This window comes from Schistocerca nitens, chromosome 5, assembly GCF_023898315.1.
Source record: "Schistocerca nitens isolate TAMUIC-IGC-003100 chromosome 5, iqSchNite1.1, whole genome shotgun sequence".
NCBI classification, from domain to species: domain Eukaryota; kingdom Metazoa; phylum Arthropoda; class Insecta; order Orthoptera; family Acrididae; genus Schistocerca; species Schistocerca nitens.
Window position 1 is genome coordinate 349,435,652 of NC_064618.1, and position 21,668 is coordinate 349,457,319.

The window sequence follows — 21,668 nt, forward strand, 5'->3', positions numbered from 1 at the left end:
AGACCGTTCACCGGGTGCAAGTCTTTCGATTTCACGCCACTTCGGCGGCTTGCCACTCAGCTACTGGGGGGGGGGGGGGGGGGGACACGATGATGTTTAATGCTCGCGTTGGTTAGGGCATTCACAGCGGATATCAGAACACTACAGGGCCTTTACTGTATGTCGGAGACTGGGCGACGCATGTGCATAGAACAAACCTAAACTCGCCCGCCATCGTTCGTGACTCCCAACTATAGCACAGTCCAGAACATAAAAATATCTTTTAGCACAAATTTACCAACAACAACACTCTTTCAATAACGTCCACTTCATGCCCACCCTAATGAAAATTTAAAAATACAAGTTTTGCTACGTGTTCTTGACTTTTACTCACAACTTACTTTTTAAAAAGATACTGATGCGTAAGTAACGTCCTGAACCTGATAATACAGAATAGTACATCCATAGGAAAAGGTGCAAGTCTTTCGATTTCACGCCACTTCGGCGGCTTGCCACTCAGCTACTGGGGGGGGGGGGGGGGGGGGACACGATGATGTTTAATGCTCGCGTTGGTTAGGGCATTCACAGCGGATATCAGAACACTACAGGGCCTTTACTGTATGTCGGAGACTGCTACTAGCACTAAAATTTTTAGCTTATGAGTTCTTTTATTCAAATTTTACATGAAGATTTTCGAAAAATGATTCCCATTTTCACATGCGTTTCCTCTGTATACTACACCATTTCTAGTAATGTTTTCGATGTGTGTGGTGTTGCTTTGTTCTTGTTTAGCTTACTACAATATATTAAAAATGCACAATTTTTAGTTAGTTATCGATTTTTATATGTAGTTAGTGGCGAAAATTGTACGAACTTGTACGTACAGTTTTTTATGGTCAGTTTCTGCAGTCTCATACATATTTAACATCACCACAATTATATCGAGAATACCTTTATAACCAAACAGTTATAAAGATGTTTTCGATGTAGTCGACAGAGATAATGTTTCAGGTCTTCTATTGAATAACATCTTTGTAACTGTATGGTTATGTAAGCTATTCTCGATCCATACGGTGCACAGAAGAGAGTGTGTGATGTTTAATATGTGTGAGATTCTGCACAACTGGACCATAAAAAACTGTAAGTATAATTTCGTCACTAACTACATACAAAAATCGAAAACTAGCTAAAAATTGCGCGTTTTTCATTCACTGCAGTAAAGTCAACAAAACACAGCATTATCCAACACATCGAAAACATTACGTAAAAAATGGCATAGTACACAGAGAAAGCGCACGTGAAAATAGAAATCATTTCCCGAAAAGCATCGGGTAAAATATGAATGAAAGAAAATCGTGGTTGATTATTTATAAACAAACCCATTGTTTTCACAGTAGCAGGCTTTCACAAAAACATTTGTAATGGACAAAATAAGAGTTTTGGGTTACGTTTCCTGGAAAATCTTAAAACATTTATCAAATCAGGTACAAGAATTCATTGAAAACAACAACAAAATTTTTTCAGGGTTTTAAAATCTAAAAGCCGGCCGGAGTGGCCGTGCGGTTTTAGGCGCTATAGTCTGGAACCGAGCGACCGCTACGGTCGCAGGTTCGAATCCTGCCTCGGGCATGGATGTGTGTGATGTCCTTAGGTTAGTTCGGTTTAATTAGTTCTAGGCGACTGATGACCTCAGAAGTTAAGTCGCATAGTGCTCAGAGCCATTTTTAATATCTAAAATATTTGACTACAGTACAATATTTTCAAAAGGTGAGCTTAAAGTAACCCGATTCCCCTTGGTATTGCGAGGGTTAGGACGTACTCTGCTTCCGCGATTATGTTTACCATTACCGACACCTTCTCGCTCATTCTCGGATTTCTCCCACTCCAGAAGAGCCACCAAAGCCGACACGCTTTAACGCTAGACGTGCGGAATATTTTACACCTCCAGAAGAGCGAGAAGGGGTCATTTGACCACTAATTATATTCGCGTTAACTGTGTACAACCCGGTTAAAGTAAGATCTATACTTTTCTCATTCGTTTATATAATATAAGAATGAACTCCATCCCTTCTGATTATTTTTGGTTATTTAATTATTGGTTTTACATGCATTTACTGCTACCATATTTACGACATTGTAGAAGAAACAGACCGTCTATCTCCTACAAACAACATCAGTTGAATATTTACAGATCATTTGATCAAGAATGTCCTCACCATACTTTGTGGCGTTATAAAAGTTAACAAGCAATTTCTGGTTTCTTCTTCCCTCCTTCGGTAACAATGATATACTTCTTCCCTTCGTACGCTGTAAGAGAGCACTCGTACCAGTCCTTTACAAGATGATGGTGGAGCTTAAGTCAGCATTGTTCTTTTTCTCGATGAATATTGTCCATTATGAATATTGTTCATTATTTCCACTTCTACTGGAATTTCTTGGCAAGCGCCACAGATATGAAGAAGCTGTCTGTTGCCACGTTTCCTGGGTTTATATGCATAACCAGTTGACTGGTAAGCACTAGGTGACCTTCCATTCCTTTCCTGCTCTAGCTGTCATCTTCACTTTTGTGGCAATTGAGTCTTAAGATTGTTGTGGAAACAACTGAGATGGGGAGATACCTGCTGACAGTAACTACTCCTCAGACGTGTTATCTAGTTTCATCACCAGTTGTCTGTGGCAGAAAATCATGACCTGAATCCCACAAATCACTTTCCGTTTCAAAGATATCCGAGTCCTCCAAAATACACAAATTCGCATCATTAGCATAACTACTATTACGTGACATAATTCCAAACGCTTGTTGCAGGCAAAACACTATCTAACTGATGAGGCTAGTAACAACAGCAGCACACGAAATAAGGCTGAAAAGCTACAGAAAGTTACATTATACTATTATCAGAAGTAAAAGGAATGACGAAAATTGACGAAGTTCGGAGCAGATATGTTAACAGTTGAATTCTTTGTTGTAACTATTAAGGGTGAAAGTTGTCTTTTGCTATCTTTTGGTGTTGTAGTGGCCACTTTTATTTTCCCTCACTGCGCGTGTTAAGAGCTTACACTCTCATCTACAAATGGATCAATGGATTACATTACAATTTCCTTTTTGGATGTAGTAGTTGTCTGTATTAACTTCACTTCCCGAGAAATAAATTATTATAATGTCTCTTGTTATTACAATATGGCACTGAAGTCACACATTATAAATAATCACAAAGCTGCTTAGAGGTGTTCTAGGGAAAAGAACACTGAAGGTCGTTACAAACAGACATACACATTCGCACTTTCGTATAAAGGCGCGCATGCGGAGGGGCGGGGGCGTCAGGACTCCAACCCCCACCCCAACCCCGCCCTCGACCCTACAAATCAGTAAAAGCGTTTATATAAAATGAAAATAGCATGAAAACTCTCGAAAATGGCATGGGAATCTAGGAATTAAGAAATGCTTGTGTGAGGAGCTGCCCACGTGTCAAAGACTTCCAACTAGGGTATATTGTCGGTGGCAACGTACTGTGACGCTCACAACAGTCTTGCATGTAATACAAGCGTCTAGAGTTACTTCACCTAATGACATGATGGAATAAATACTACATATAAAACCTTCGTCTGCGAAATTGTAAATGAAAAATTAAACTTACTAGAGCGATAAGTCATCATGAAAAAAGTTTTCGCCTATTTAAAACACAGAGAACATTGCCACTAAATTCACTGCTGAGACTAGTGTCAACGAACACAGAGTGGTGATAACTGTATTATGAAACTTTCGCAGCAGGGTTGCTAAATTCACTGTTCTTGTAAACAAAATAAAAGGAAAAAAAAATTATTACAGTGGTATAATCCAGGGATGGCCACAACGAGACTAGTGAAATGAAGTATGTAAATAAATAAAGTATAAAAATAATAAAATTTTAGAAAGGAAAAAGTGATACACATATAAAGGCGCGTCCACGCCGGACGCGAAGCGCCGTGCATAAATGCGCGGCGTAAACCAGCTTATGTTGGAACAGAGTGTTCGTAGGTACGCACGCACTGTTCCAGAGCGCGTGCGCGTGCGCGTCATTGAAAATGCAGAACGATAAACGCCGTCCAAACAGTGCTGCGCACGAAAGAACCATGTCCTTTGATGTACGAGCTACCGTCTCTGCATGGAACTTATATCTTGTTGTGCAGAGCGGCACGATTTGCCAACCACATCAGATGGTCCACGCTGCGCCGAACCTCTTTTGTTCGTTTGGTGCTGCGCGGCCGGTGTGGACGCGGTGTAAAACAAAAGGAACTCCTTACTCCAACTGTGGAATCTTCTTGTCGATTCGTCAAAGCTATGCCGCACTGCGCCGGTCTGTAGCAGGACGAATCGAGGAGTCAGTAGCCGCTCACATTCGTATCTACAGTCCGTTTAAAATTACTTGATAGTTGACGTCTGTCACTGGCCGCTACAGCGTTGCCACATCTGCTGTCAGCTGTTGCTCAGTTCTAGAAGACACAGAAACACGGCGGGCAGCTTTGCCAATTTAGCGACTTTGTCACTAGACTGAGCGACATTTTGACATCAAAAGCGACATTTTGAAACTGTTTAGCGTCTAAATTTTCTTAGCGACCTTTTAAACCACCTGTCTTCAACTACTACATGCTACTTCTCTTGAGAATATGTATTCTCTCTAACTGTTAGTTCTACTGAAAAACGCTAACCATACTCGACAAGAGCAACTGTCTGATACTACAAAAGCCTAGAGCAAGGCACTCTGAAATCGGCAATTGTCTCGTGCCACTTCGGAACTGTTCAGGTGGCTTGGACTCGGTAGCTGTCTCGTGTCACTTCGGAAGTGTTTGGGTAGCTTGGGATGACATTGTTGACGCTAAGGCTAGGCTCCAAGTGAATTTTTGCACATATTACTTTCTTTCTGTTACATCGTGTATGATGAGCGAACCCAGTGTGCTATAATGGAATTACCAGTGAAGCAAAAATGCCACACTCAAAAGTACAAAAAAGAATGGGAGAATAAACCTAACTTAATGGATCAGTAACACCAGTTCCTGGAAATGATATCAAAGGTATGCGTCGCTACGGCCAAACTGAATTTTATTCTAAACTAAGCAGTATAAAAAAAAAGCAGGCTGAAACGAAGTGAGACTTAGACATTCTAGTAAAGGAGAAGCATCACTTGCATTGTTCGCTGCTGAATATTGTTCGGTTTTGACTGTGGAACACCTGGGAGAATTGTGTAACTACATATTTTCTGACTAAATCCACCACAGACTTAAAATTATATCGAATGAAGTGTTCAAACACAATAAGTGAAGCGTTGGGCCCACATTTCAAGGAAGTACTGCGAGCTGATATCCATAACGACAAATTTAGTCTGATGATAGCCGAATACACTGACATAATTGTTTGAAAAGATCTACGAATTGTAATAAGATATTGTAGCAAATCTCAAAAAAATTGTGTCGACATTTTTTTCGCTTGCTCCCTTTCGAAAAAGCCTATGTGAAAGATCTGGCCGATGCAATCGTAGTAACTTTAAAAGACGTCAACCAAGAAATTGAAAATTTGTTAGGAACAGGTAAAGGCAACGTGTCAGTAATGACAGGAGTGAATAATGGTCTACACACAATTTTAAAAACTTATTATGCGACTACCAAATCTCGTACTTGTGCTTTGCATATGTCATTCTATACAATTGGCAGTGAGTCACACTTCAGAAAACACTATACTCCCAAAACATAGAACATATGAGAAGACAAACCTACAACTGGTTTTGTCTATCTCCAAGTCGTCAGACGAATAAAGAAAAATATTGCAAACAATAAATTTCGGCAAAGCACCACTGAAAATACTTAGAGTATGTGCGATGCGATGGCTTTCCGTATATCCAGCAGTCTGTCGTATTTTACAACAGTGTGATCAACTGAAATAGCATTTCTCTGTATTTAAAACTAAAGAATATTGTTACACATTGGAACTGCTCAATTCTATGTTCGAAGATCTAAACAATTTACTGTACTAAACTCATTTACAAAGTGTTTTAGGTGGAGTCCAAACAACCATGAAAGCATATGAGAATGAAAACTCTTATCCCACAAAATTGCTGGACGTGCTTACTTTTCTTTTGCGATCAATTTGTAAAATAATAATATACGAGGTAGCTATTACCATAAACGTCGCAACTACATCATTTCAAGAAAGTCATCTTAATCCCTGTACTACACTCGGCTATGCCCTTGAAACCTGTGCTAGCAAGTTGAACTTATCTGAGAACTGTAGCAAATGGGCAACAAAACGAAGCGTTGAGTTTACAGAGAACCTTATAAAAGAATTATAAAATAGACTTTCATTCAATATTGAAATTTTAACCAAGATGAACAAATCGTCTGTAAGAGAAGTTCTGCGAACTAAAACAAGTGCTTATTGTTGTGTTGGCAGAAGAGCCAACACCGTGTTACTAGAGGAGGCCGAAATGCACGCGTTTTAGCTCACGCGGGCTGCCGTGAGGAGGGAAGAACTACACTCCTGGAAATGGAAAAAAGAACACATTGACACCGGTGTGTCAGACCCACCATACTTGCTCCGGACACTGCGAGAGGGCTGTACAAGCAATGATCACACGCACGGCACAGCGGACACACCAGGAACCGCGGTGTTGGCCGTCGAATGGCGCTAGCTGCGCAGCATTTGTGCACCGCCACCGTCAGTGTCAGCCAGTTTGCCGTGGCATACGGAGCTCCATCGCAGTCTTTAACACTGGTAGCATGCGGCGACAGTGTGGACGTGAACCGTATGTGCAGTTGACGGACTTTGAGCGAGGGCGTATAGTGGGCATGCGGGAGGCCGGGTGGACGTACCGCCGAATTGCTCAACACGTGGGGCGTGAGGTCTCCACAGTACATCGATGTTGTCGCCAGTGGTCGGCGGAAGGTGCACGTGCCCGTCGACCTGGGACCGGACCGCAGCGACGCACGGATGCACGCCAAGACCGTAGGATCCTACGCAGTGCCGTAGGGGACCGCACCGCCACTTCCCAGCAAATTAGGGACACTGTTGCTCCTGGGGTATCGGCGAGGACCATTCGCAACCGTCTCCATGAAGCTGGGCTACGGTCCCGCACACCGTTAGGCCGTCTTCCGCTCACGCCCCAACGTCGTGCAGCCCGCCTCCAGTGGTGTCGCGACAGGCGTGAATGGAGGGACGAATGGAGACGTGTCGTCTTCAGCGATGAGAGTCGCTTCTGCCTTGGTGCCAATGATGGTCGTATGCGTGTTTGGCGCCGTGCAGGTGAGCGCCACAATCAGGACTGCATACGACCGAGGCACACAGGGCCAACACCCGGCATCATGGTGTGGGGAGCGATCTCCTACACTGGCCGTACACCACTGGTGATCGTCGAGGGGACACTGAATAGTGCACGGTACATCCAAACCGTCATCGAACCCATCGTTCTACCATTCCTAGACCAGCAAGGGAACTTACTGTTCCAACAGGACAATGCACGTCCGCATGTATCCCGTGCCACCCAACGTGCTCTAGAAGGTGTAAGTCAACTACCCTGGCCAGCAAGATCTCCGGATCTGTCCCCCATTGAGCATGTTTGGGACTGGATGAAGCGTCGTCTCACGCGGTCTGCACGTCCAGCACGAACGCTGGTCCAACTGAGGCGCCAGGTGGAAATGGCATGGCAAGCCGTTCCACAGGACTACATCCAGCATCTCTACGATCGTCTCCATGGGAGAATAGCAGCCTGCATTGCTGCGAAAGGTGGATATACACTGTACTAGTGCCGACATTGTGCATGCTCTGTTGCCTGTGTCTATGTGCCTGTGGTTCTGTCAGTGTGATCATGTGATGTATCTGACCCCAGGAATGTGTCAATAAAGTTTCCCCTTCCTGCGACAATGAATTCACGGTGTTCTTATTTCAATTTCCTGGAGTGTATACTGACGTGAGGTCTGGAACATGACTAGGAATTAAAAATCAGAAAGCGGGCGTAATTAGTTTCATATTTAACTTTAATCCATTAATGATGAACGTCGCTCTTGACGGTACATGATTCACAATATTATCTGTTCAGATTATAGTAACTGAATATGGCGCTTTGCTAGGTCGTAGCAAATGACTTAGCTGAAGGCTATGCTAAACTGTCGTCTGTGCAAATGAGAGCGTATGTAGTCAGTGAACCATCGCTAGCAAAGTTGGCTGTACCACTGGGGCGAGTGCTAGGGAGTCTCTCTAGACTAGACCTGCCGTGTGGCGGCGCTCGGTCTGCAATCACTGTTAGTGGCGACACGCGGGTCCGATGTATACTAACGGACCGCGGCCGATTTAAAGGCTACTACCTAGCAAGTGTGGTGTCTGGCGGTGACACCACACTTATGATGTTACTGACCTAGCAAAAGAATTGGGATATAATTATATCAGTGTATTGGGAAAAATCTCACAACAATAGAATAATATCAATTTCATTCGACGGCAAAACATCGAGAATAGTCCATTTTTGGACTGAAGTTCGATCATATGAAGATCCCGGAAATCAAACTTTGTTCAAAGAATTGTGCATTCTTGCGTTTACTTCTTTGTCATTGCCACATTCAAATGCAGGGGTAGAACGAATTTTTAGCTCCATGAATATGGTGAAATCAAAACTTCAGTTGCAGCGGTAAAAGCAAAATGTAATTTCTCGCTATCACTGACTGCCTGAAACTATCCTCATCCTAGCTACACGGGATTCCAGATGAGTAGTACTGGATGACACTTCGTTGCAGATTATAGCATCGCACGCAGATTCCGAACGAAAAAGGAATGGTAGAAAGAAAAATTAGAGCAAATAAAGAAGTCCGTACGATGATGAAATGGCGCGGCGAAGTACTGGAAATAAAAGAAAATACATTTACACCAATTAAGTGAATAAATTTCATAATCAACGTCTTTAGAGCTAGAAAAATAAAAAAAACTCGCGGCCTTTGACAAAATTCGAACCGTGGACCTTCTGCATGGTATAGTCGTACGCTAACCACTCCGCTGTGACGTCACACTGCAAAAGGTTCTTCTACTTATAACTCTCATCCCCCAATCGCAAGGATTAATTCACAGTCTTCAAAAATTCGGCTTCACGCAATGTCATGCAACGCTCATCTAATGTGGGCCGAGTTCTGTGACTGTAATGACTGTATAAATGACCCCGAATCGCGTCTTGTGCGGATGGATCCAGTAGGTTTTTTTAGTGCAGTATATGAATCCTGTTTCTGTGGTTTGTTGTTTTTGGTGATGAAATACGAAATAAAAAGACCAGAGCCAGGATTCGGAATACAAACACATCAAGAAAGAAAGTTGGACAAGGAATTGGAATTGAACTAATTGTCGTGGCAGTTTGCAACGGCGAACAGTTTGGGAATGACGCTGAGCCCCCCGACTGGAGGAGAACAGCTACAACCTGTTAAGTATAACTATCGAGTAATTTTAATCGGATTATAATAATGTGGTACAGTAATACTGTTTATGCCAACGGCTTGGCGCAGTGGTAATACCAATTCCCGTCATATCACTGAAGTTAAGCGCTCTCGGGCTTGCCTACCACTTGGGTGGGTGACCGTCCAGGTCTGCCGAGCGCTGTTGGCAAGCAGGGTGCACTCACTCATTGTGAGGCCAAATGACGAGCTACTTGCCTGAGTAGTAGCGGCTCCAGTCCCGAAAACTGACTATGGCCGGGAGAGAGGTGTGCCACTCCATATCTGCATCCAGTGACACTTATCGGCTGAGGATGACACGGCGGTCGGTTGGTACCGTTGGGCCTTCCGAAACCAGTTCGGATGGAGTTTGATATTTTTTAAGTAAATTTGTAATTTTACTGGTATCCTAACAGTTACAGTGTTGTCTAAGAAGCATAAATACGAAGAAGAGAACCGAGTGTTTAATAAAGAGTGGGAGGAGCAATTCGTTTTTGTAGAGAGGAACGGTAAAGCAATGTGTCTTTTGTGTCAAATGACACTGTCACAGTACAAGGCAAGTAACTCAAACGCCATTATGAGACTAACCGAAACGGTTTCAGGCGCGATGGGCTTATAACAGTCCGAAACTGTCGTGTGAATATAAAGTAATTTACAACTGAAGCGGTATTTTCAACATCTGCTCTCTACCAACAGGATTGTTTGTAGTAAAACGTCGCGCAGGGCAGTTGGAATATATTACCAATTTCTGGAGGGTGGGCTTATAACAGTCCGAAACCAGCCGTGTGAAAATAAAGTAATTTACAACTGAACTGCTGTTCTGCGTAGTCGAAATATGGAGGCCGCCCATAAATTGCCTAGGTTGTTTGGAATACGCTCAATAAGTTTCGCTGGGGAACCCTTACACATCCCCCAACATTCCCGTTTTCTCCTCATGCGATTACCAACTTTGGAGCTCTGAAGAAAGATATACATGGCTGTCGATTTGTTTCGGACGGAGAGGTACAATCATGGCTCGGAAAGCAACCGCAAACTCTTTTCCGTGAAGGCATCGACCATCATGTCTCACAGTGAGATGGATGAATTAACAATTATGGCGATTACTTTTGAAATAACGAACAGTTTACTTACTTTTTCCCATCTGCCTCATTTTCATTTGACTGCCCCTTGTAAAAAGCAAATTTCATCCCATTTACTATTTTTTAATAAAGAATAAAAATCTTCCTAAAGTAATACCCTCAGATTTTAATGCACGACACAAAGCATTCTGAAAAAAGCTAAAACACAGAAAGCAAAAACAGTTATATGCTCAAGTGAAATACACTGATCGGCCAGAACATTATGTCCACCTACCTAACAGCCAGTATGACCACCTTCGGGATGGGTAACAGCGGCGACGCGTCGTGGCATCGAAGCAATGAGGCCTTGGTAGATCGCTGGAGCTAGTTGGCACCACATCTGCACACTCTAGTCATATGATACCCGCAAATTCCGGGAAGGTGGACGATGAGCTCTGACGCCACGTTCAATTACATCCCAGATGTGCTCGCTGGAGAGTTGTGGGGCTAGCAGATCAACCGAAACTCGCCACTGTGTTCCTCGAACCACTCCAGCACACTCCTGGCCTTATGACATGGCGCATTATCATGTTGAAAAATGCCACCGCCGTCGGGAAACATGATCGTCATGAAGGGTGAAAGGTCTCTGTTGGATTCCTTTCATGTTTAATTTCTCAAATTTGTTGTCTTTTATGGAATAAATTCCTCTTCTAAATTTACTGTGGCGTTTCTGACTATCTGGGAGGAGACTGAGTAGTGGAACGTGTTACTTTTACACGTAAACAAGAACGATCTGTCACACTACTACACTTTAAAGCACAGTTTATACGTAATTCTTATATGTAATTCATGTCACACAGTCTCATACGGAACCTACATCCGCTTTCTTTTATATACTGTATATGATAAGATACTGTCATCCCCCTTCCCTTCTGTGTGAGAGGATGAATGATCAAATGTGTTTGTAGTTGCATGCTTGAGGGTAGCAGACAAGGCTGTCTGCTAGAGAACAGTAGGACCAACGTCGGAACAGGTAGCTACGGTTCCTAAAAGCAGAGAGGTTTCTATTCTTAGTATGGTCCAGTCCGTCCCTTGTCATGTTGGTATAGGAAGCTGCCCCTCTGGCCCCTTCCGTTTGTCTTTGTGAGCCACCCTCAGGGAAGCACGCTCGGTAGTAGCACAGTTGCAGTCTAGTAGTAGCGCAAGGCAGTTGCAGTCTGGCGGTAGCGAGCGTCTGAAATGGTAAGATCTCCGGCTAAGCGCGTGTCTGCTAAGTCCGTAGGACAATGGATTTGTTAAGTTCAGCCTAACTGAGAATTTAATCATTTTTATTTCGGGTTAGCTCTAAAATATCTAATGCTATCTTAAATTGCAGCGTAGTGTAATTCTCGTGTGAAGTTCATATTATTTTTCGGTAGTTGCTTTGTCACTACTTTATGAGTAAAGTGGAACCACGTGTTGGTCAGTAACTCTAACTAAGATCAATCTTAAATGCGAATGCTTGTGTGATTATAACGTCTCGTCTTGATAATATTTTCAATATAGCAACTTTTCTTTATGTTCAACCCACGTGGGGTGTACTTTGTGAGACCAGTACCACGTGCTTATATAACTGTTTGACCCATCAGGTTAATAGTAAGACGTTAGTAACCAGTTCAAGGTTTTTCTTTTGTAATTTGCTTTTCGATATAATTTATTTTTATTATCTGAATTATTGTGGAGTTATACGCTTTGTGTAAACCAAGTTGACCACGTGAAGCATGTGGTGTAATCATCAAAGCAGCCCTCAGCTATTCTTCTTGGGAAGATTTCACAAAGAGTTAATATGAATTTAGTATACCAGTGTGTGGTAATTACATGACGGACAGGATTGTGCTACGAACGTAATTTCTTTGACTGAAAATTTGAATCTGTTGGTTGTGGTTAACTTTCTCTTGCATGTGTTTCAATGTTCTTTGTGTGTTGTTTTATGAATGCAGTGTTGTATCCAGTCTCCCAATCTTGGCTCCATATTTTATGTGTTCTGTAAGATTCCAATCTCACATTTTCACAATCGTAAATAAGGCACCAGCTCAGTTATAACTCACGTATAATATGCTGAAATTTCGATGATCAATCTTAAAAATAAATTTCCAAATATAAACTGATTTCTTTCGTTTTATTTAAATTCTCCTTTTATATATATATATATTACTGGTTGTTGTATGACTGTAAAAGATTATAATCAATGTTAGTCTGATTGGTAATGTGGTAAACATAGACTAGTTACCCAGTCGTGAGACAGTTGCCGAGTAAACGCACGGTTAACCTCCCCAGACAGCTCACAGCTTGTAACCCACTATTATTGTCCATTAGCACCGATTCCAGCATACCAAATTCACTGTAGAAATATTACACATGGCGACCCTGTTCTGTGATTCCGCTAGACTTTGGAATCTCTGATACGTTAGATTGCGAGCGTTGTATAATCTTAATTTTTTTTCCCTACAGCGCTCAAACAACTTCTGCGTTGTTCTGAGCAGACTTTCAAAAGATTCACGGCGTTGTTGATCGGCGTTATGTTGTTTGTCTTGTTTTGTTTTCTATATTCGTGTATTCTATATGTGTGTGTTTAGATGTGTTTTTTTTTTTCTCTCGCTTGTAAATTCCACTGTTTCGATAAAAAAAAAAATTTGTTTCGCGTGTGAAAAAGTGCGTACTGGGTTGAGTATCTTTCTTGTGACTGTCGTAATTTTTGGGGGACACATTTATTGAGATTAGTGTGTTGCGTACTGTGTGTAAATTGCACTAATGCAGACACGTAACCAAGCTAAAAGTAAGCGGTCCAACAACTTAAGCAACATGGACCAAGGGGATAATTTGATTTCCAATATTAACGCGTCGGGTGGTTCCGAAAATGCAATGGGGAATACTTCAGATGAAATGCAAAACAGCACGAACGGGCTCACATCAGAGCCAGAAATAAATTTGCCTCCTACTAACCAAATTGATTTGGCAGAACTCATGAAAGCCTTATTGCAACAAAATAAAGAATCATTTGAAAAATCGTTCCGAGAACAAAAACAATCATCAGAAAAATTGTTCCGAGAACAAAAAGAATCATTAGAAAAATCGTTCCGAGAACAAAAAGAATCATTTGAAAAATCGATCCGCGAGCTAGGTGAACAAATGACGCATACATTTGAAAAATCGATCCGCGAGCTAGGCGAACAAATGACGCAGAAATCAGAAAAATCGATCCAAGAATTAGGCCGTACATTTGAACAAATCGATGACCGTCTGCAAGCCATAGAAAAGGACAAGCGGAGTGGCGAGGCCGAATCTAAAGAAAGCGAAGAACGGCTACTTAGGAATTTCCAAGAGCTAAGAGAAGAATGCCAAAGGGAACACCCGCAGGTACTCTCGAGGGTCCAGGAGGTGGAAACGCATTGTCCCACGTCCGTTAGCAACACAATAGCGGACAACAGTTTAGCGATTCACGAGCTGAACCAGCCTGGTTTCGGCAGCCCTGCACGCCTATTCGATCACATGCTGCAGGAAAATCAATTTGTATACGACCCATACAGGCCTGCGGAACTAATTAGGATATGCATCACCAAATTGCCGATGCACTTGCGGCACGTCATTCTTGCGGGACGATGCAAAGAGGACGTGGAAACGTTTAAAACACTTCTCCAAGAGTTGGAATAAAATACAGCAGAATGCCCGCCTAATCAGGCACCAAGTTATTATGGGGCACAGCAGCGCGATCGCAGTCATGGCCGTCGTACTAATCAACGGCGTGACTGGTCGTCGCGACGTGAACGGAACAATAATCGGGACAGGCCGTATAGAAACTGGGATGACAGTCGCGAACACAGGTGGAACAACAGAAATGATCGAGGACGTGGACAGGATCGTGAACGCAACAGGTACGGCAACCAGCATCGTTACTACGATGAACACGGTGGGAGTAGGATTGTAGGCGGAGCCCCACATGATGTTGAAATTCGGCCGGCCAACCCTAGACATAATCCAGTAAATGGGAATGAACGAAACCGGCAATGACAAATGATCAGCCCAGAAGGCGCCAAATCGGAACAAATGAGCGACATGGCAAATGAGTACATAGGATTTATAGAGAGGAGAATGAATTGATTAGTTTACATTTGTGATAAATGCATTTTGAATAATATGTTGGTAAAAATAATGGTTCAAATGGCTCTGAGCACTATGGGACTCAACATCTGAGGTCATAAGTCCCCTAGAACTTAGAACTACTTAAACCTAACTAACCTAAGGACATCACACACACCCATGCCCGAGGCAGGATTCGAACCTGCGACCGCAGCAGTCCCTCGGTTCCGGACTGCAGCGCCAGAACCGCTAGACCACCGCGGCCGGCTAAAAAAATAATGATAAAGATGTTTCTATGTATTTGATTGAAGTGATGTTTTAATTTTTTTCTCCTTGTGCAATTAGGATTTAGGTTGGTTCTAATGTGAACATAAAAGGTTTCCTTGTGAACGAGTAAAATGCTGTTTATGTTTTTTTTTTTGTGTGTAAATTGAATGGAGTCGCTCCTGAGAGAAGCAAGATCGTTGCTGAATTAATGAAAACTCAGGGGAATATCCGATCTGTGGGTATTATGGGTCTGGCAAACCCAGGTCCCCAGCTGTTAGTAGCCTTGTTTCCGATTTTCTGCTTTCAGTGCTACTATCTATCTATTACTATTCTATATCTGTCTGTATAAATGAGGATCTCCTACTATAGTATGCGTGCTGTATGAATATTTTAAGATAGGAGAACTCTGAGAAAGGAATGAGTAAGTTTGGAATCTTGAAAACAGGATGCGATAATACGATTGTTTAACCATTGGCTTCCCAATATGCGATGATATGTTAATATTGATGATATATGTTTTTTTTGTTCTTTATAGCTGAGTACGTAAAGTGCTGTCTGTGGATTTCGTAAGTATATTGATTCCCTTCAAGGTGAAAGAAGAATTGTGGTTTGTGTAATTTACGTGGTTCTGAAATATTATTGTGGTAGTCAAATACGAGCAGTTTTTCAGCAAATGGAGAATGGAACGGAAATATGGATCCTTTTTGTAGTCTTGATTGATATTGAGCCAAAGCCTAAAAAAATTATTCTGCGTTAATACTTGTCCTAGAAAAGCGACGTTTATGTGTTTTGCTGATGCTGTGAGCATTACAGCCTACTGTTTTCGCTGGTGCGGGATGCACTGCAGCCTATATGATTTGTACTGAGGAAATTTCCCTCTTGAAGGTAGAGGATGATTAAATAATTTTGATTATGGTGAAAGGTCTCTGTTGGATTCCTTTCATGTTTAATTTCTCAAATTTGTTGTCTTTTAAGGAATAAATTCCTCTTCTAAATTTACTGTGGCGTTTCTGACTATCTGGGAGGAGACTGAGTAGTGGAACGTGTTACTTTTACACGTAAACAAGAACGATCTCTCACACTACTACACTTTAAAGCACAGTTTATATGTAATTCTTATATGTAATTCATGTCACACAGTCTCATACGGAACCTACATCCGCTTTCTTTTATATACTGTGTATGATAAGATACTGTCATCCCCCTTCCCTTCTGTGTGAGAGGATGAATGATCAAATGTGTTTGTAGCTGCATGCTTGAGGGTAGCAGACAAGGCTGTCTGCTAGAGAACAGTAGGACCAACGTTGAAACAGGTAGCTACGGTTCCTAAAAGCAGAGAGGTTTCCATTCTTAGTATGGTCCGGTCCGTCCCCTGTCATGTTGGTATAGGAAGCTGCCCCTCTGGCGCCTTCCGTTGGTCTTTGTGAGCGACTCTCGGGAGCACGCTGGGTAGTTCAGTGGGAGTCTGGCAGCTGGAGAGTAAGCAGTTGGAGTCCAGTAGTAGCGCAGGGCAGTCCAGCAGTAGCAGTCTGGCGGTAGCGAGCGTCTGAAGTGGTAAGATCTCCGGCTAAGCGCGTGTCTGTTAAGTCCATAGGACAATGGATTTGTTAAGTTCAGCTTAACTGAGAATTTAATCATTTTATTTCGGGTTAGCTTTAAAATGGCTAAGGTTATCTTTAATTGCAGCGGAGTGTGATTCTCGTGTCCAGTTCAGATTATTTGGCGGTAGTTGCTTTGTTACTACTTTGTGAGTAAAGTGGAACCACGTGTTGGTCAGTAACTCTAAGTAAGATCAATCTTAAATGCAAATGCTTGTGTGATTATAACGTATCGTCTTGAAAAGATTTTGAATATACCAACTTTTCTTTATGTTCAACCCACGTGGCGTGTACTTTGTGAGACCAGTACCACGTGCTTATATAACTGTTTGACCCATCAGGTTAATAGTAAGACGTTAGTAACCAGTTCGAGGTTTTTGTTTTGTAATTTGCTTTTTGATCTAATTTATTTTTATTATCTAAATTATTGCGGAGTTATACGCTTTCTGTAAACCAAGTTGACCACGTGAAGGGTAATTACAAGACGGACAGGATTGTGCTATGAAAGTAATCTCTGAATCTGTTTGTAGTGATTAACTTTCTCTTGCATGCGTTTCAATGTTCTTTGTGTGTTGTTTTATGAATGCAGTGTTGTATCCAGTCTCCCAATCTTGACTCCATATTTTATGTGTTCCGTAATATTCCAATCTCACAGTCTCACAATCGTAAATAAGGCACCAGCTCAGTTATAACTCACGTATAATATGCTGAAATTTCAATGAACAATCTTTAAAATAAATTTGCAAATATAAACTGATTTCTTTCTTTTTATTTAAATTCTCCTTTTATATAGATATATTACCGGTTGTTGTATGACTGTAAAAGATTATAATCAATGATAGACTGATTGGTAATATGGTAAACTTAGACTAGTTACCTGCTGAAACAGTGGCCCAGTAAACGCACGGTTAACCTCCCAAGACAGCTCACAGTTTTAAACCGCTTTCATGGTCTAATTAGCACCCGATTTCAGCATACCAAATTCAAGTCACAATCTTACGCTATTCAGCAAAGCAAATTAGAGTTACAATCTTTCAATGGGAACGAAGGAAAGCTTGGTTTAAGGTAATAAGGATGAAGCAAAACATTTGTCATTTAAACTACAGGAGGATTCGAATCTTTTGTGTCTGTTGGAAGTTCAATATGTTAAGATGATACTGTTTTACAGAATAGAGGTGACCACAATTTTGCCATTCATGAGAAATGAATCCAGAATAACCACCACAGGCGAAATAACTGATTTGGAAGCGAAAGGTAACTTAAAGAAGGAACGAAATCGCAGCAAAATGGGTAAGAAAATGTAGTATAACCTGTATAGTGCAGACATTTTTTTTACCGTTCTCAGAGCCATCTGTGTGATTAATTCTAGTGATAACGTAATTTTAGATGAAATTTTCTTACTGTTTGATGTGTGAATATATGAGTATGATAAATGTATAATTGCGAGTCTCTTTTCAGGTGTGCGAACTGGTATAAATGTTTTTGCGTGTAAATAACCATTGTTCTTTTTACTGTGTATGTTTAAGGAAAGTTTCTCCATTTATCATGTGACAAGATGTATGTCGCGAGCGTCAAGAAGAGGGCGAATTAGAACATTGCTGTAGTGGTGTAAACACTTTGTTGAAGTAGCATTGAAGTGGCTTGTGGGATTAATTAGTAGTGGATAGAAGTAGAATTTTGAGTAATGCATGTTTATGGGTAGTTAGTTTGTAGAACAGACAACAGGTGTGCATGTGTGTGTGTGTAAATAACATGTGAACCCCATGCTCTCCTGACATATACTTGTGCAAGGCATAACCGTATTCATTTTAGTGAATTAATAAGTAGCATTTGATTTATTAAAACGTAAGTGAACCACATTAGTGATGTGGATTTAAATATTATATTGTCAGTTCATTTAAATTTAATTTTTTTTACATTGTCAAGTCATTTCACTTTTATTTTTTTTACATTGTCAAGTCATTTAAATTTTATTTTATATTGTCGATTCATCTAATTATTTCTATAAAAAAAATTAATTAAGTTTCACTTTGTTCTTAAAAATTGTGAAAGACAATACTAAGTGGTATTATGTATGACATTTTATAATCACATAAGAATGATGAAAAATTTCTGTGAATGCAGTTGAGAACGTGAAAGCGAACCAGAGACAGCGGGAGCAGCCGGACTAGTTGTAAACTGGCGGGTTTCCCAGCGGGACACGCTGTCAGCCAGGCCACTTCGGGAGCGCGGCCGACAACAAAAGAAGGCGGCCGCAAACACTTTCCCTTATACCTGGAGCTAATGGGCGGCCGCCCCGCGCGACCCTTCGTGAAGGCGTTGACCTGAGATGGGCGAGCGGTCCACCGCGCGGAAATCCATCTCCTGGCAACGCACCACACGCACGCGACCGTGACGAGACGGCCGCGGTGAAACAAAACAAGGGGCGTGGAGCCTTTTGACAGGTACTGTCCAAAGAAACTTGCAGACGTCAACGACGCCTATCAACATTTCCTGATGGATGCCTACTGTCAAGCGACAGTAAATCATGGTTCGATGTTCTCTGGTCGCTAAGGGTGGCACAAAAGAAGAGCCATTAAGTGTCATCCTTGCCCAAGAATATCAACCCGGCGTGAAACGAGGATACCGCACGAATTTGACAACACAAACATGGAACCAAATCGAGATGTACGTGACACGGGAGAGACTTCATGAGAGGGCAGAGACGGCGGGATTGCACGCAACAGATGGACAAAAATCCCTACTGACAGCTGCGGCGACGAACCCCCTCCCCCTCCCCTTATATTGTGCCTCGGAACAGTGGAACTAGTGAGTGTATCAGTGAACAGTGATTATACGGTTCTTAGTTCAATGCATATATGTGTGTTTCTGTCACAGAAACTTTGACTCTTATATTTTGCAGGTTTTCTATAATTTTTTAAACTTTGACTCTTGTATTTTGCAGGTGTTTTATTTATTGGTGTTTTGTTTTAGATGTTGACTATTGTACTGTTTTATTGATCAATATTTGTTCTTGTGTTATGTATTAGATTTGTGATATTTTGTTTCGTAAATTCATTGCAGTGGCATTGCTTCGTTTATCAGTCAGATTGCTATTCATTCTCATTGGACTGTGATCGATTAGCCTTTGCATGGGGCATATTTATTGTGAGGAACCCCTTAAGGGTAACAATCACATAATTATTGTAGTTTCAGTATAATGACACAGTGCTCATTGTTTGCTAGCTAATTGAAATATAGTAGAGTGATTAAATTAGTGCCACATTCTACAAATTATTAGTTTTGTAAGATATAGAATTTTTTTTTGCGATAACCACTTTGTAAAACATGTTTTTTCTCTTATCATTTTTTTGCTTTTGCGGATTGTGCATTGTAATGTTCTGTTTTATAATACTGATGTTATTTCATGCTCTTTTTTAATTGCTGTGGCACCTTTGCTATTTTCATAAATTTTGCTTGTTAATAAACAGTCATAAATTTGCCTGTGATCAGTTGGCTCTTGCAATGAGCAAATACTGGTGAACTCCATAAGGGTAACAACCAGAAATTGTTTTCATATTAATGACACAGGAACCATTGTTTTTACTTGATGACCGATTTAGGTCTACACGATCCTTTAAATAGGTGTCACAGATTGTGTGTTTTTTTTTTTTCTCTCTTTGAAATTGGTAGATTGTAAAGACGTTTGAAATTATTGTGTTTTAGCAAGTAGCTGGTGACCTTTTGCCTTTTCTTTACACTTTTGGTTTAAGTAGGGTGTGAGAAGCCTGCTTGGGAATGTCCTAGCATGGCCAGAAAATTCCCTGCACAGTCTTTTCCCGGAGCGTTGGGGTTATGAAAGGTCTCTGTTGGATTCCTTTCATGTTTAATTTCTCAAATTTGTTGTCTTTTATGGAATAAATTCCTCTTCTAAATTTACTGTGGCGTTTCTGACTATCTGGGAGGAGACTGAGTAGTGGAACGTGTTACTTTTACACGTAAACAAGAACGATCTGTCACACTACTACACTTTAAAGCACAGTTTATACGTAATTCTTATATGTAATTCATGTCACACAGTCTCATACGGAACCTACATCCGCTTTCTTTTATATACTGTATATGATAAGATACTGTCATCCCCCTTCCCTTCTGTGTGAGAGGATGAATGATCAAATGTGTTTGTAGTTGCATGCTTGAGGGTAGCAGACAAGGCTGTCTGCTAGAGAACAGTAGGACCAACGTCGGAACAGGTAGCTACGGTTCCTAAAAGCAGAGAGGTTTCTATTCTTAGTATGGTCCAGTCCGTCCCTTGTCATGTTGGTATAGGAAGCTGCCCCTCTGGCCCCTTCCGTTTGTCTTTGTGAGCCACCCTCAGGGAAGCACGCTCGGTAGTAGCACAGTTGCAGTCTAGTAGTAGCGCAAGGCAGTTGCAGTCTGGCGGTAGCGAGCGTCTGAAATGGTAAGATCTCCGGCTAAGCGCGTGTCTGCTAAGTCCGTAGGACAATGGATTTGTTAAGTTCAGCCTAACTGAGAATTTAATCATTTTTATTTCGGGTTAGCTCTAAAATATCTAATGCTATCTTAAATTGCAGCGTAGTGTAATTCTCGTGTGAAGTTCATATTATTTTTCGGTAGTTGCTTTGTCACTACTTTATGAGTAAAGTGGAACCACGTGTTGGTCAGTAACTCTAACTAAGATCAATCTTAAATGCGAATGCTTGTGTGATTATAACGTCTCGTCTTGATAATATTTTCAATATAGCAACTTTTCTTTATGTTCAACCCACGTGGGGTGTACTTTGTGAGACCAGTACCACGTGCTTATATAACTGTTTGACCCATCAGGTTAATAGTAAGACGTTAGTAACCAGTTCAAGGTTTTTCTTTTGTAATTTGCTTTTCGATATAATTTATTTTTATTATCTGAATTATTGTGGAGTTATACGCTTTGTGTAAACCAAGTTGACCACGTGAAGCATGTGGTGTAATCATCAAAGCAGCCCTCAGCTATTCTTCTTGGGAAGATTTCACAAAGAGTTAATATGAATTTAGTATACCAGTGTGTGGTAATTACATGACGGACAGGATTGTGCTACGAACGTAATTTCTTTGACTGAAAATTTGAATCTGTTGGTTGTGGTTAACTTTCTCTTGCATGTGTTTCAATGTTCTTTGTGTGTTGTTTTATGAATGCAGTGTTGTATCCAGTCTCCCAATCTTGGCTCCATATTTT